Raw genomic sequence first — 15,398 nt, forward strand, 5'->3', positions numbered from 1 at the left:
GGATCATTCCTTGATTTATTAATACAAGGAAATCATAATTTGAAATTCCAAATGTTTAATTTTAAATTCATAAAATTCACAAATTTAAATTTGTTCATTAAATTTTATTTCATATTTTATTCTTGTTAAGAATAAATTTTTACTCACCAATCCAATTTTTAATGGATTTTTAGAGTTGTATTTTATTTATTAAAATTTGGTGAAATTCTGGTTATTTTTAAATGTGAAATGCCTAAAATACCCCTCCTGGCCCCTATTGGGCCAGCCCACTAATTCTGGCCCACTGGATAGCCCACTAAGGCCTGTCCAAACCCAGTTTGGTGGAACCAAACGGGTTCCGCCCGACACACTCGCTCGCTCCTCTCTCTCTCTCTCTCGAACCCTAACCCCCTGGCGATACGCGTGGCGACGGCGTCGCCGCCATGGCCGCCACCATGCTCCGGCCGCCTCCTAGCTCCCCTGCTCGCGCCACCGATACCATCAGCACCGCCGCGCGACGATCTATCGATCCGTCTGCGTGGTTTCTTCCATCTCTTCCTCTCCTAGTGGATCGCCTCCGTTCTGGATCTCGTGGAGAATCGCCTCGACGAACTCTGGCGAGCTCTCGTCTTCGCCGACGACGTGTGCGCCTCCGAGACTGACCTGGCGCAGGTGCTGCTCGCAGTACTTGTGCCGTCGTCTCTGGTGCTCTGCTGCGGTGGTGTTGGGTTCGCCGGCGTAACTTCGGCGCCTACCCTGGACTTGCAGCTGTTAGGGCCACGCGAGCACTGCCTCGCCATGCCCTAGCCTCTGCTTCCAAGCGCAAGTAAGTAATTCCTCTCCTCCTTCTCTCCTGTGCGTTTCCCTTGCTACTGCTCTTCTTCCTCCTCCTGCTATGTTGCTCTCTGGTGATCCTGTGATCACACAGAGCTATGCCATAGTTGCTTAACCTTCCAGTGCTGCTACCTACTGCAAGCTCATGGCCAATTTATCAGTTACTGGTACTGGCCAGTGTTGCTTTGCTTGATTCATGCTTTACTTGCTTCTCTGCTGCTCCTAGCATGCTCTGTGCTTGCCAGGCTATCCTGTAATTGCTTATGAGCTTGCTATGCCATGTTGTTCATGCTTATGGGCTTGCTATACTTACTGGCAATCTACACTTGCTTGTTTAGGTGTATTATTGTGAGTGCCAGTGGTGTCTGTGAGGTGCTTCTGTGCTTCCTGTGTAAGCTATTGATCCATTGGATCAACCATTGCTTGCTGGCTAGCTTGTCTGTGTGGTTTAACTTGATTCATTTGATCCATTGGATCAATGAAATGTCAGTGGTGGCTTACTGATTAATTCTATGGCTAAGTGGATCCTTTTCCTTGTTGATGCTGATGCTTAAGCATGCTATTGCCTCTGTGTATATGTGTTGTTGCTCTCCCTAGCTTACTGGACTTGATCCGGTGGCTATGATGCAGTGATATGTGCTTGTGTTGCCTTACAGTATGCTACTGTCAGTAACTAGCATGGATCTATGATATGATCATGCTTGAATAAATTAATTTATGATGAACTGCTTATGCAGTGATGATTTAAATTATTTGCTTGTGTATGAGTTTGTTGTTCATGATCATTTGACAAGCAAATGAAATCTGAATCCATTTCTGGATAATGATGGCTTTCCTTTGGGTGGTTAAAAGTGTGATGTGACCTCAGTAGCCTAGCTACTGACTGGTTGCTCACCTAAATGGTTGGATCTTGTGGGCTACTCAACTTTGCTTGCATATTTGGGGATCATACTAGCTATGAATGCCAATATGCTTGCCTGTGATGAAAATCTAGGGTTTACTGATGGTTATGTGCCTAGGGTTATCTGTGTAGTCTTTACTAGCTGCTATTTATTGCAATACATCTACTGGTGCTATCTGTGCATGAGATCTTGCTTCTGTGCACAAGATCTGTATCTGGATGGGTTCTATCTTAGTGGCTTTTTGACTGACAGTGATCCTTGGTGAAACCAAGTGATGATTTCCCCTTTGAGCATCTGCTCAATCCCATGACTATGTCATGCATAATGGATGGATTGGATCCATTGGATCCAGTCCAGGAACTTGGTATACCTTGTTCCAGCTCCTAGAAGGAAATGTTTTGTTGTTGCAGACTTGGGGTTTTGTGCACAGCCCTTCACCTCCAGGTTCTGGTGGATCTTCTCAGGTCACCATGATTCCTGGTGGTTAAGTGGTTGTGTTTTGGTGCTGTTCTTGAGTATGAACTGGATGAACTGGTGCTTGTTCTCACTTCACCCCTTACCTGGTGAATCTTATCTGGTCGACTGTGCACTGGTTCTAGGGTTTGTACTGCTTTTATATGAGCCCTACTTCTGTCCCTGCCATGACACACAAGCATGCTTTGCTCTGGTGACTAAGCTGGTATACTGCCTTGCTGTTGTGTGCACAGCACACATGAGCAGTGTGCTCATATGCTGAAACTTGAGCCCCTGATGGCTGCTCAGTTCTGGTCTGCTCTCACTTATCCTGGTGCTGTCCTTGGTTTTGGACAATCACAAGTGTCAATGACACTTGGTTACTGACCAAACTGAATCTGTCACACTAATCTGTCCAAACTGAATTTCTAACACTTAACATTCTGTCTAGTATTGGCTTTTCTGTTTTGCAGGTTTTGAATCATGGCCAGAAGATATCATCAAGGCATTTAGTCTAGGTTTTAATTTAGAACAACCTTGTAATTTTCCTTTTTTCATTTCTGTTTAATATTATCAATTCTTGTATCAAGGATAATGTAAAGACAATGTATTCTGTGTGGTTTATCAATAAAGCTCAAGTTTTTGTTTATGAGCTTTTGCTTTATGTAATATTTATATTCTGAGTTAATATTGTATTTAATATTCAATGTGAAATTCATAGTCATTTGATTTCATAAGTTGTGTTTGAATTATGAATTCATATTTATATTGTTTACTGCTTATTGTTAAATGTATTAACACTTGTCAAATGAAATCAACTCCCAAAATCAATAAGATACAAAAGAGATCATGTCGAAATTTCCCTAACTCACATTGCCTAACCCTAAGTGCAAAATGAGAGAGAACCTCGATCCCTCTTAGGTTTAGTTGCAATAAGGCGCGAAAATTTCCCCCGTTTTGCGATGCAATGCACATCCCATTTTTAAATCTACCCTTCGTTGTTCCTATGTTCTGGGTTATTACAAGATTGTTCTTGGACCAAGTACTTGATGTTGAGAGGTGCGGTAAAAGATGCGCAGGCGCAAGGCTGTTCTACGATACTTCCACCATCACAAGATATGTTGCGGTAGCAACCACCACCGCCACCACCACTTACCGAGGCAAATGCTTTACCGGTACAACCTCAGCAGCAACAGCAAGTTCATCAGGTGGAAGATGGTAATGGCCAACCGCCACCGCCGGCACCCAGCAAGGTCATCAGCAGCAGCAACAGCAAGGTCTTTTCTCGCAACCTCTATCGAGTTGGTGTTTCAGGCCAACGAGGGAAAACTTGATTTGTGTGCGTGTGTGTGTTGTATCCCCACGATTCCCCCACGTGTTCATCGCGTTCATCCACCTCACCCCACGAATCCCTTCAAATCCGTGAAGATCGGGCACATCCTTGGGCTTAGCCCTTATCATATGGTATCAAGAGCTCCTTGGTTGCCACGGATTTGACCCCCACAACCCCCAATTCCACCAATTTCGCCCAAAAAAAATTCCAAAAATTTTTCCCAAAAAATAGCCCCAAATTGGCCTTGGTTGGATCTCGCGATTTGTTGAGTTTTTGGTGGTTTTTGTCCAATAGAAACTTGTCTTTGGTGTTGATCTGCAATTCCCCAAACTTCCCACAGCTTCTAGTGCCAAATTTTCCTCGAATTCGAAGGTTTTCGACCCGGATTTCTGCCCAAATAGAAGAACAGCCCGCAGATCTGATTGCGACCGGAAGTTCCGCCCGGGACCGGAAGTTCCGCCCCTCAGGACCGGAAGTTCCGGCCAGCCGAAATTTTGACAGCATCCTTCGTTTTTCGTTTTAGCACTAACCCCTTGTGTTTGGACTTTGGTTTGTGTGCCATTTCAGCTACCACAAAGCTTCCGCAACATCGACAACGACGGCGGCACCCCGAGGATCCAAGCGGTTCATTTGACACCTTCCACCATAGCAAGTTCAAGATCGTCGGCCACCGTCCTCAAGTGGTATAACTTGCCCCCTAACTTGTAGCCTTAGCTTCCTTTGCGTACCTTTCCTATTGAGAGTGGCTTTCTAGTGTTGCGAAGCATTGCGCAAGCGTCCTGACCGTGAGGGTGTGCGTGTGTTGAGCAAAGCTACGAAGCAAGCTCGTTGTGAAAAGATAAGCAAAAGAAGTGTGACATACTTACATAGATAGTAGTATCCTTGCATAGTGAGAAAAAGAAAGAAAAATACAAAAAGAAAAAGAGTGTGAGTGACACCGATACACAAAAGAGTCCAAAGCTTATAAGCAAAAGAGAGAAAAGAGAAGAGAGGCATCTTGCGCAAATCTTGTTGCTTCTCAATTTTGCAACCAAGCCACGGTCTCTCTTGCGTTAGCGTGACACCGAGCTAGTAGTCTTTGTTAGGACCAATTTTGTTCGTGCTCATTTTCCCGTCGCGCTAACCCCATTTTGTCCCACGTGTGTGTTCCACCTTGTGTATGCCTTTTGTGATCACCGCCTTTGACTTGTGACTTTTGGATCTTACCCACTTTTGACAATAGACCTTTCGTTTGGTTCTTCCATTTGGCTTTCCACATCCATACCTAACACCATATAGAGTTTTGTTTTGTGTGTGTGCATACATATCGTTTACCCTCCGACTTGAAACACCTTTTCGATTTTGGTTTGCAAGTTTTGACACTTTTGGTAGTTTTCCTAACCCCCACAACATAGTTCTTGTTTTAGTTTGTAACCATGTCTAGTGGAGAAGGGAACCAACTACCCATGACGCGGCACCAACATTGGATCGCTACTCAAGCCGTCAACAAGAGCATACATGACCTCACGGCAAGGATAGATGAGACCGTCTTACGCTATGAAGAACGAGCTCAAGTACAAAGAAGGGACCTCAATGTCCAAGTGCAAGACCTACATGACAAGCTTGATGCTCAAGGCCATGAGATGAAGGCCACGCTCGCTACTCAAGGTCAACAAAACATGGAAAGCATGAGAAGACAAGAAGAAAGATTGGCACGCCTTGAGCAAGCTATTGCCAACATCGCCAACAATCGAAGCCAACACTCAAGGTCTTCGCACTCTCATAGCTCAAGGTCACGAGCTCCTACACCATCGCATCATGATTCCAATCAAGACCCACGCCACCATAATGTGGATGCTCAAGTGCTTCACCAACAAGCTCAAGAAGCGGAGCAAGCACGACTCCGACTTGTCCAAGAACGTCTACGCCTTGAAGAAGAACGCCTTCAACAAGAGAATCTCCATGCTCAATTCCAAGAGGAACAACAACGTCTTCGTCATGATCAAGATCTCCTTCATGCACGTGAGCAAGAACGTCGTCGCCAAGAGCAAGAGGCACGTCATCATCAAGGGCAACCTCGCCCATCTCAAGTGGCCAATGCTCAAAGGCACCCACATCATGCCGAACAAGAAGTGAACCAAGAACGCCGAATCATCAATGTTGATCAACCTCAACGTGATAGGGCACCACGCCGTCAAGGTCAAGACAACCGTCGACGTCATGATGATCACCCTCATGGTAGAAGACCACCTCATCAAGCACGAGATGTTGAGATAGATGAAGACTCAAGTCATCTCCAAGCATCAAGTGAAGAAAGTGTGAGGCCTCAACAACGCCACAACAATGATGATCAAGATGAAGGTCATGGAAGACCACCTCCTCCTCAACAACATAGAAACAACAATGAAGATGCTCAAGGTCCACAACCTCAACCTCAACAACGTAAAGATCATGGTGAAGCAAGACCACCTCCTCGACGCAATGACCACAATGAGGAAGAAATATTTGGGAAGCTCAAATTCACCATGCCCAAGTTCCAAGGAGAGGAAGATCCCGACGCATACTTGTCTTGGGTCCTCAAGGTTGACAAGATCTTCCGCATCCACAACTTCTCCGAAGCAAAGAAAGTTGCCATGGCATCACTTGAGTTTGAAGGATATGCAAATGTTTGGTGGGAAGAGGTAAACAAGAAGCGTGAGAAGGAAGACTTAGCACCCATTGACACATGGGAAGAGATGCAAGAAGTCATGCACACCCGCTTTGTACCAACTCACCACAAACGTGACCTCTTCAACAAGCTCACTCAACTCAAGCAAAGCTACAAGTCCGTTGAGGAATATTACAAGTAGATGCACATGACCATGATGAGTGCAAGTGTGGATGAGCGAGAAGAGCAAACTATGGCAAGATTCTTGAATGGCTTGAACATCCCCGTCAAGAGGATAGTGGAATTCTTGCCTTACAAAAACATGGTTGAGTTACTCCACCAAGCAACAAGGGCCGAGTGCCAAGTGCGAGAAGACTTAGCAAGTGCAAAGACAAAGACCTTCTTCGCCGCAAAAAATGCAATGAATGCCTCCTCAAGCATCAAGAACACAAGTGCACTTGCCTCCAAGGATCCTCCAAAGCAAGCAAGAAGTGCCATCAAGACAACAAGCTTCAAGCCGGAGCAATCAACCATGTCCACCAAAGCTTCCACCGGATCTAGTAACATCACTTGCTTCAAGTGTGGTGCTCAAGGACATAAATCCTTTGAATGCAAGAACACAAGAGTTATGATCACTCGAGATGATGGAGATGTGGAGTACTTGAGTGAAGGTGAATATGAAGCCTTGGTACAAGCCGCAACCACTCATGAAGATGATGACTTGGAAGACCAAGAGCAAGTTCTATGTGTGCATGATGCAAGCCCGTCACTTGTGGTGACCAAAGTGTTGACAACCAATGCACTTCCCAATGAAGACCAAAGGTGCAATATCTTCCAAACAAGAGCCGGAATCAATGGCAAGTCAATAAAGGTTATCATCGATGGAGGGAGTTGCCACAATCTTGCAAGCACCGAACTATGCTCCAAGCTCAACCTCCCGCTCCGGAAACACCCCCATCCCTACCATGTGCAATGGCTAAGTGACAATGGAAATGTGAAGATCCAACACACCGTCACGATATCCTTCAAGATTGACGCCTATGAAGACACCGTTGATTGTGACGTCGTGCCTATGACGGTGTGCCACATGTTACTTGGTCGCCCTTGGCAATATGACAAGAAAGCAAACCATGATGGCTACACAAATGCCTATAGCTTCAAGGTCAACGACAAGACCTACATCCTACGCCCCATGACTCCTAGCCAAGTAATTGCGGACAATGCAAAGGCTCTAGCGAGGGCTAAGGAAGCCACTATCACTAGTGAGTTGAGAGGTGAGAGAGTGATCCACCAAAAAGAGAGTGAGCGCCACAAACCATATGTGAGCGAGATGAAGAGTGTCCTCCTAGCTACCAAGAGTGAGATGAGAGACGTGCACCACAACCCATCCACCAAATTGCACTATGTGCTCGTTTGCAAGGGACCACCCTCGAAGACTAACGACTTAACCAACATTCCTTCGTCTTTGTTGTCTCTTTTGAAGGAGTTCCAAGACGTCTTCCCCGACGAGCTACCTCATGGACTACCACCGCTTCGGGGCATCGAGCACCGCATCGACCTCATACCCGGCGCTCCCCTTCCAAACCGCGACGTATACCGCACCAACCCCGAAGACACCAAGGAGATTCAACGCCAAATACAAGACCTCCTCGCTAAAGGGTACGTTCGAGAAAGCCTTAGCCCTTGCGCCGTTCCCGTTTTTCTTGTGCCTAAACCGGATGAGACGCAACGGATGTGTATGGATTGTCGCCCCATCAATGCCATTACCGTCCGTTATCGCCATCTCATACCGCGTTTAGACGACATGCTTGATGAATTGAGTGGTGCCACCATTTTCTCTAAGATTGATTTGCGTAGTGGCTACCACCAAATTCGCATGGCAATTGGTGATGAATGGAAGACGGCATTCAAGACCAAGCTTGGTCTATTTGAATGGCTCTTCATGCCATTTGGTCTTTCAAATTCTCCTTCGACTTTTATGCGTCTTATGAATCACATTTTGAGACCGCTCATTGGCAAGAGCGTGGTTGTTTACTTTGATGACATTCTCATCTATAGCAAAACTCTCGAGGACCATGTTCAACATGTGAGAGAAGTCTTATGCATATTGCGCCACGAGAAGCTCTATGCCAACCTCCCAAAATGCACTTTCGCTCAAAGCAAGTTGGTTTTTCTTGGTTTTGTGGTTTCCGCCAATGGGATTGAAGTTGATTCTTCCAAGGTTGAGGCCATCCACAATTGGCCCACTCCCACAAATGTTGGACAAGTTCGAAGCTTCCATGGACTCGCCGGATTCTACCGCCGCTTTGTGAAAGATTTTAGCACCATCGCTTGCCCTTTAAATGAGCTTACTAAAAAGAATGTTCCGTTTGTTTGGGGCAAAGCACAACAAAACGCTTTTGATGAATTGAAAAAGAGACTCACCGAGGCACCACTACTCGTTCTTCCCGATTTTGCTCAAACTTTTCAGATAGAATGTGATGCGAGTGGACTTGGAATTGGTGGTGTCATCATGCAAAATGGAAAACCCGTGGCATACTATAGCGAGAAGTTGGATGGCGCACGCCTCAACTATCTTATTTATGACAAGGAACTTTACGCTTTGGTTCGTGTTCTTCAAGTTGGCAACATTACCTTTGGCCAAAAGAGTTTGTTATCCATTCGGACCATGAATATTTGAAGTATTTGAAAAGTCCACACAATTTGAACAAAAGACATGCAAAATGGGTTGAGTTCATTGAGTCCTTTCCATATGTAATCAAATACAAGAAGGGCAAGGACAATGTCGTTGCGGATGCCCTTTCCCGCAAGCTCACCCTTTTACTCACTCGCTTGGATTTCCATGTGTTGGGTCTTGATGAAATCAAAGACCAATATGCCTCCGATACTTTCTTTGGCCCAATTTTTGCAAAGTGTTCCATTGAAAAAGGCATCAATGATTTCTATTTGCACCAAGGATTCTTGTTCAAAGGCAACAAACTTTGTGTTCCAATGTCTTCGCTTCGCCTTTTGCTATTACAAGAATCGCATGGTGGTGGTCTCATGGGTCACTTTGGGCGTGACAAGACGCTCTCTATGCTATCTACCCATTACTATTGGCCAAGAATGAAGCGCGATGTGGAGCGCCTATGCAACCGTTGCACGACATGTTTACAAGCTAAGTCCACATCCAACTCTTATGGTCTTTACACACCGTTACCTATTCCTTATGCTCCTTGGTCCGATATAAGCATGGACTTTGTGCTAGGATTACCTCGAACCAAATATGGTCATGATTCAATCTTTGTGCTAGTTGATAGATTCTCAAAAATGGCTCATTTTATACCATGTTCCCGAACAGATGATGCTTCACACATTGCCTCCTTGTTTTTTAGGGAAATTGTGAGACTCCACGGTGTACCAAGAAGCATTGTCTCCGACCGAGATGTCAAGTTCATGAGTTATCTTTGGAAGACACTAATGGCCAAGTTCAACGTCAAGCTTTTGTTCTCATCATCCTCGCACCCCCAAACCGATGGGCAAACCGAAGTGGTGAACCGAAGCCTCTCCACACTACTACGAGTCCTTGTCAAGAAGAATTTGAAAGCATGGGAAGATTGCATCCCACATGCGGAGTTTGCCTACAACCGCGCCAAGCACTCTACAACAATGAGAAGCCCATTCATGGTCATCTACGGGTTTGAACCACCTACGGCGATTGATCTCCTTCCTCTTCCGCTACATGAGCAAGTGAACATGGACATCGACAAGCGAGCCCAATACATGAAGAAACTCCATGAAGACACAAGGGCAACGATCGAGCAACAAGTTCTTCGTCAAGCCGCTAGACTAAACATGAAGAAAAAGGCACGGATCTTCAATGAAGGAGACCTAGTGTGGATACACCTTCGCAAGGACCGCTTCCCTCAAGAAAGAAACTCCAAGCTCAAGCCCGGAGGAGATGGTCCCTTCAAGGTCCTCAAGCGCATCAACGACAACGCCTACGTCGTCGACATACCAACATCCAAGTACTTGGTGAGCAACACATTCAATGTGTCCGACCTCTCACCCTATCATGGCGATGAGGAGAACATCGAGTCGAGGACGACTCTTTCCCAAGGGGGGGAGATGATGCAGCCCCACCCAAGGTCGACACTACATCAAGACCGACAAGCCCTCCTCATGGTCCAATGACACGAGCTCGAGCCCAAGCACTACGCCAAGAGGTGAATTCGCTCCTCTCTACATACACCTTTGATACGCCCTTGGATGGCGTGCTACTTCATGCAAATACCCTATGTTCAATCAGGTACATCGACCAAGACGCAAGCCATGGAGACCAAGCCAATGGAGAGAGAGCTGGGAATGATGAAGATGGAGCTACAGCGCCCAGGGCGGAACTTCCGCCCTCCAGGACCGGAACTTCCGGCCAGATGCCTCCCAGATGCTTCCAAGATGCCGTTCAGCGCCCAGAGAAATGGATCCGGACGGAACTTCCGCCCCGAGGGACCGGAACTTCCGCCCACCGGAACTTCCGCCCAAGTTCCGCCCTACTTCCGGAAATGCGCCAAAACAACACTGGATGTTACTGCGAGACAATTGGCCAATTCTGGAACTAGGCCGGAACTTGGTCGGAACTTCCGGCCGGACCGGAACTTCCGGCCCCCAAGACCGGAACTTCCGCCCAAGACGGCCGGAACTTCCGCCTCCTCGAACTTCAGCACAGCAGTACTTTTCAGCGTGTAACTTACCCCTTCGCCCCCTACTATAAATAGCCTAGTTGTCTCAGATCTGAGATTAGACTTGATTTGAAATTAAACCCGAGCTTAGCTCACCCTTGTGGGAACCCTACCTAGATCTATGATCTTGTACCCACCCGAGCTCCTTATCGACTCGTGAAGATCTCTTTGGTGACTTCTACCGTTTGTTTGATCTTTTGCTTTCACTTCTACCTATTTGGTCTTTTGCTTGCACTTCTATCAAATCTTCCGGTCTTTTCACCCTTCTAGATCTCCCGAGCTTCGATATGTCGATCTGTTTGCGGGACTTCTACCGGAAGGTCTTTTCTCGCAACCTCTATCGAGTTGGTGTTTCAGGCCAACGAGTGTAAACTTGATTTGTGTGCGTGTGTGTGTTATATCCCCACGATTCCCCCACGTGTTCATCGCGTTCATCCACCTCACCCCACGAATCCCTTCAAATCCGTGAAGATCGGGCACATCCTTGGGCTTAGCCCTTATCAGGGGTGATAGAGGCACAAGCCATTGCTTGGTTTTGCAATGGGTGCCGGAGGGGTACACCATTATGGCAAAAGCTGCAGCGAAACATGCCGACAACTCTGGCAGAAATGATCCGGGTGGCAGATAACTACGCACTGGGAGACCCAATGCAACCGGCAGTGCAAGCTGAACCGGTGCAAACAAGTCAACCACGCCAAGATCAGTACCGGGATAACCGGCACAACAAAAGAAGGGAAGATTTTCCGGATCGAAGATATGGTCCACAGCAAGTAGCCGCGGTGCAGGAAAATTCCGGCCCCAGCGGAAGTCAGAGGCAAAAAACCGGATCGTAGCCGTGGGCGGGTCCTAAGAAACAATCGGTTGAAAAGAAAAAGTGGGGAGAGAAAAAGGATTGGCAAGAACATGCAAGATATACCATGGAATCGGCAATGGAACAACCGTGCCGGTGGCACACTCTGAATCCGGCTAAGCCGGCAAACCATTTCACAAAAGATTGTTCTTGGACAATGGAAGCAGCATAAATATTATGTACAAGCATACGATGCATACGATGGGGATAACAGAAAACATGCTACAGCCAACTCACACAACTTTCCACGGAATCGTTCCGGGCCTGTCCTGCGCGCCGGTAGGGAAAGCCCGGGTGGATGTGTCATTTGGAGGACGTGACAACTGTCGGGTTGAAAACATTCTGTTCGAAGTGGTGGACCTAGACAGTCCTTACCATGCACTTCTAGGGAGACCGGCATTGGCGGCCTTCATGGCCACAACTCATTCGGCGTATCTCAAAATGAAGATGCCGGCACCTCGTGGACCATTAACTGTGGTGGGAAACTACAAGGTCTCACTGGAAACTGCTTCCGCCGGATCAAAACTGGTTGAGTCATTGGTAATAGCTGAGGAAAAGAAAAGGATGCAAACTGTTGTGGCACTTGCTCAGTCCTCCCAGCTGAACTTAGCGGCCATGAGCGGTAACTTGGGAATGCCAGCATTCCAGCCGTCAAAAGAAACCAAAAACATTGTGCTTGATCCGGCTTACCCAGAGCGCACCGTTCGCATCGGTGCCGGCCTGAGCCAAGCATAGGAAAGCGCGCTCGTCAACTTCCTCCGTGAGAATCGGAACATTTTCGCCTGGTCTACTGATGACTTGGTGGGTGTGCCGAGGGAGTTGGCTGAGCACTCTCTGAATGTCCGGAAGGACGCTAAACCGGTACGACAGCCTTTGCGCCGGTTCGCTGAAGACAGGAGAAAAATCATTGGAGAAGAAGTTACCAAGTTACTGATTTCCGGTTTCATCGTGGAAGTGCTACATACTGAGTGGCTGGCCAATCCGGTGCTGGTCGAGAAGAAAAAAGAGGAAGACCCCAAAGCTCCGAAGGTGTGGCGCATGTGCATCGACTACTCCAACCTAAACAAGGCGTGTCCTAAAGATCCTTTCCCTTTACCTCGAATTGATCAAGTGATCGATTCTACTACTGGTTGTGAACTGTTGTCTTTCCTGGATGCTTATTCCGGATTCCACCAAATTCCCCTGAAAAAGGAGGATCAAATAAAGACTACGTTCATTACCCCGCACGGGGCTTATTGCTATGTCACTATGCCTTTTGGTTTGAGAAATGCCGGCGCAACATACCAACGCTGTATGCAAAAATGCTTGTTCGATCAGATCGGCAAAAACGTGCAGGTCTATGTGGATGATGTTGTGATAAAAACTAAGGTAAAAGAAACCTTGATCGATGATTTGAGGCAAACGTTTGACAACTTGAGAAGGTTCCGGATGAAACTCAATCCGGAAAAATGTATCTTCGGTGTGCCAGCCGGAAAACTACTCGGTTTATTGGTATCTAGCCGCGGTATAGAAGTAAACCCGGTAAAGATTCGAGCAATTGAGAGAATGACTGTACCTCAGGAACTGAAAGATGTCCAGAAGTTTACCGGTAGCTTGGCATCGTTAAGCCGGTTCATCAGCCGGTTGGGGGAGAAGGCCTTGCCTCTTTACGCCCTAATGAGGAAATCGGATACTTTTGTCTGGACACCCCAGGCAGATGCAGCTTTCAAGGAGCTAAAAAATATGCTTGCAACAGCCCCGATACTGGCTTCACCTTTGGAAAGGGAGCCCATGTTGCTTTACATAGCGGCAACAAACCGGGTGGTAAGTGTTGTAGTTGTGGTAGAACGAGATGAGGAAGGAAAAACCGTGCAGAGGCCGGTATACTACCTGAGCGAGGTGCTCTCCTCTTCGAAGCAAAACTACCCGCACTTCCAAAAAATGACCTACGGCGTGTTCATGGCCGCCACAAAACTCAAGCACTACTTTGAAGAACATCCGATGAAAGTGGTGAGTGAAGCACCTATATCGGAGATCATGGGCAACAAAGATGCCAGCGGCCGGATCGCTAAATGGGCAATTCAATTATCTCCATATGTGCCGGCATATGCGAGAAGGGATGCCATCAAGTCACAAGCTTTGGCAGATTTCCTGGTTGATTGGGCTGAAATGCAGTACCAGCCACCTAAACCGGAACGGGATTACTGGAAGTTGCACTTTGACGGATCCAAGCTCAAAGAGGGTCTAGGTGCCGGAGTGGTTCTCACCTCACCAAAGGGGGATCACTTAAGGTATGTGCTGCAAATACACTTCATGGCATCAAACAATGTCGCTGAGTACGAGGCCTTGGTCCATGGCCTAAAAGTGGCAAAAGAAGTTGGAGTGCACCGGATCATTTGTTATGGTGATTCAGACCTGGTGGTGCAACAATGCTCTGGAGATTGGGATGCAAAGGATGCCAACATGGCCTCATACCGGTTCCATGTGCAAAAGATTGCCGGATTCTTTGAGGGATTGAGTTTCACCATGTACCGCGGGCAGAAAATGAAGCCACGGATGCTTTGTCCAAGCTAGGCTCATCTAAGCAAGAAATTCCTCCAGGTATAGCCTTGGCTCACCTGAGAAAACCATCAATCACACCAAGTCTGGAATCAGAATCAATTTTCGTACCGGAGTCTCACGTTGTACCCATGGAGGTGGATGAAGGAAGCACGGGGACTGCTCCGGCAAACCCGGGGACTTCAGGATCTAAACCGGAAGAAGCTATGATGGTAGACCACATGGAGATAGATGTACCGGTGTTCACGGTTCGAGAAACGCCATCTTGGGTTAAACCTATTAAGGAATTCCTGATCAACGACACCTTGCCGGTTGACGAAACTGAATCAAGGAGGATCCAGAGAAGGTCCAAAGCATACACTTTTATCAATGGAGAGGTGTACAAAAGAAGTGTTACCGGTGTCCTCCAGAGATGTGTGGAACCGGCGGAAGGAAGAGAGATGCTCGTGGAAGTGCACCAAGGAGAGTGCGGGCACCATGCCTCATCCAGAGCGCTGGTGGCAAAAGTTTTCTGGCATGGGTTCTATTGGCCCACCGCTTTGCAGGATGCTGAGGACTTGGTCCGAAAATGCAATGGGTGCCAGAGGTACGCCAAGCAGAATCACACCCCAGCATCCGGTTTAAAAACTATACCGATAACTTGGCCCTTTGCGGTATGGTGCCTGGACATGGTTGGACCATTCAAAACCGCGAGAGGAAAAATGACTCATATACTGGTGATGGTGGATAAATTCACTAAATGGCTAGAGGTGAAGCCGATAGCAAAGTGTGATGGGCATACAGCCGTGAAATTCTTGAAAGACGTAATCTTGCGGTATGGATACCCGCACAGTATCATTACAGATAACGGAACCAACTTTGCTCAAGGTGAATTTAAGCGGTTCTGTGAGGACAACAACATCCGGTTGGATTTGTGCTCAGTGGCACACCCACAAGGCAATGGCCAAGTTGAAAGAATCAATGCACTCGTGCTTTCCGGTATCAAACCGAGGCTCATTGAGCCACTCGAAAAGACACCGGGATGTTGGCTCGATGAGTTACCATCAGTACTATGGAGCATAAGAACAACTCCGAACCGGTCTACCGGATATACGCCATTTTTCATGGTATACGGAGCAGAAGCGGTCATACCAACCGACATTCTCCATGACTCACCAAGGGTACA

This window comes from Lolium perenne, chromosome 5, assembly GCF_019359855.2.
Source record: "Lolium perenne isolate Kyuss_39 chromosome 5, Kyuss_2.0, whole genome shotgun sequence".
NCBI lineage: Eukaryota > Viridiplantae > Streptophyta > Magnoliopsida > Poales > Poaceae > Lolium > Lolium perenne.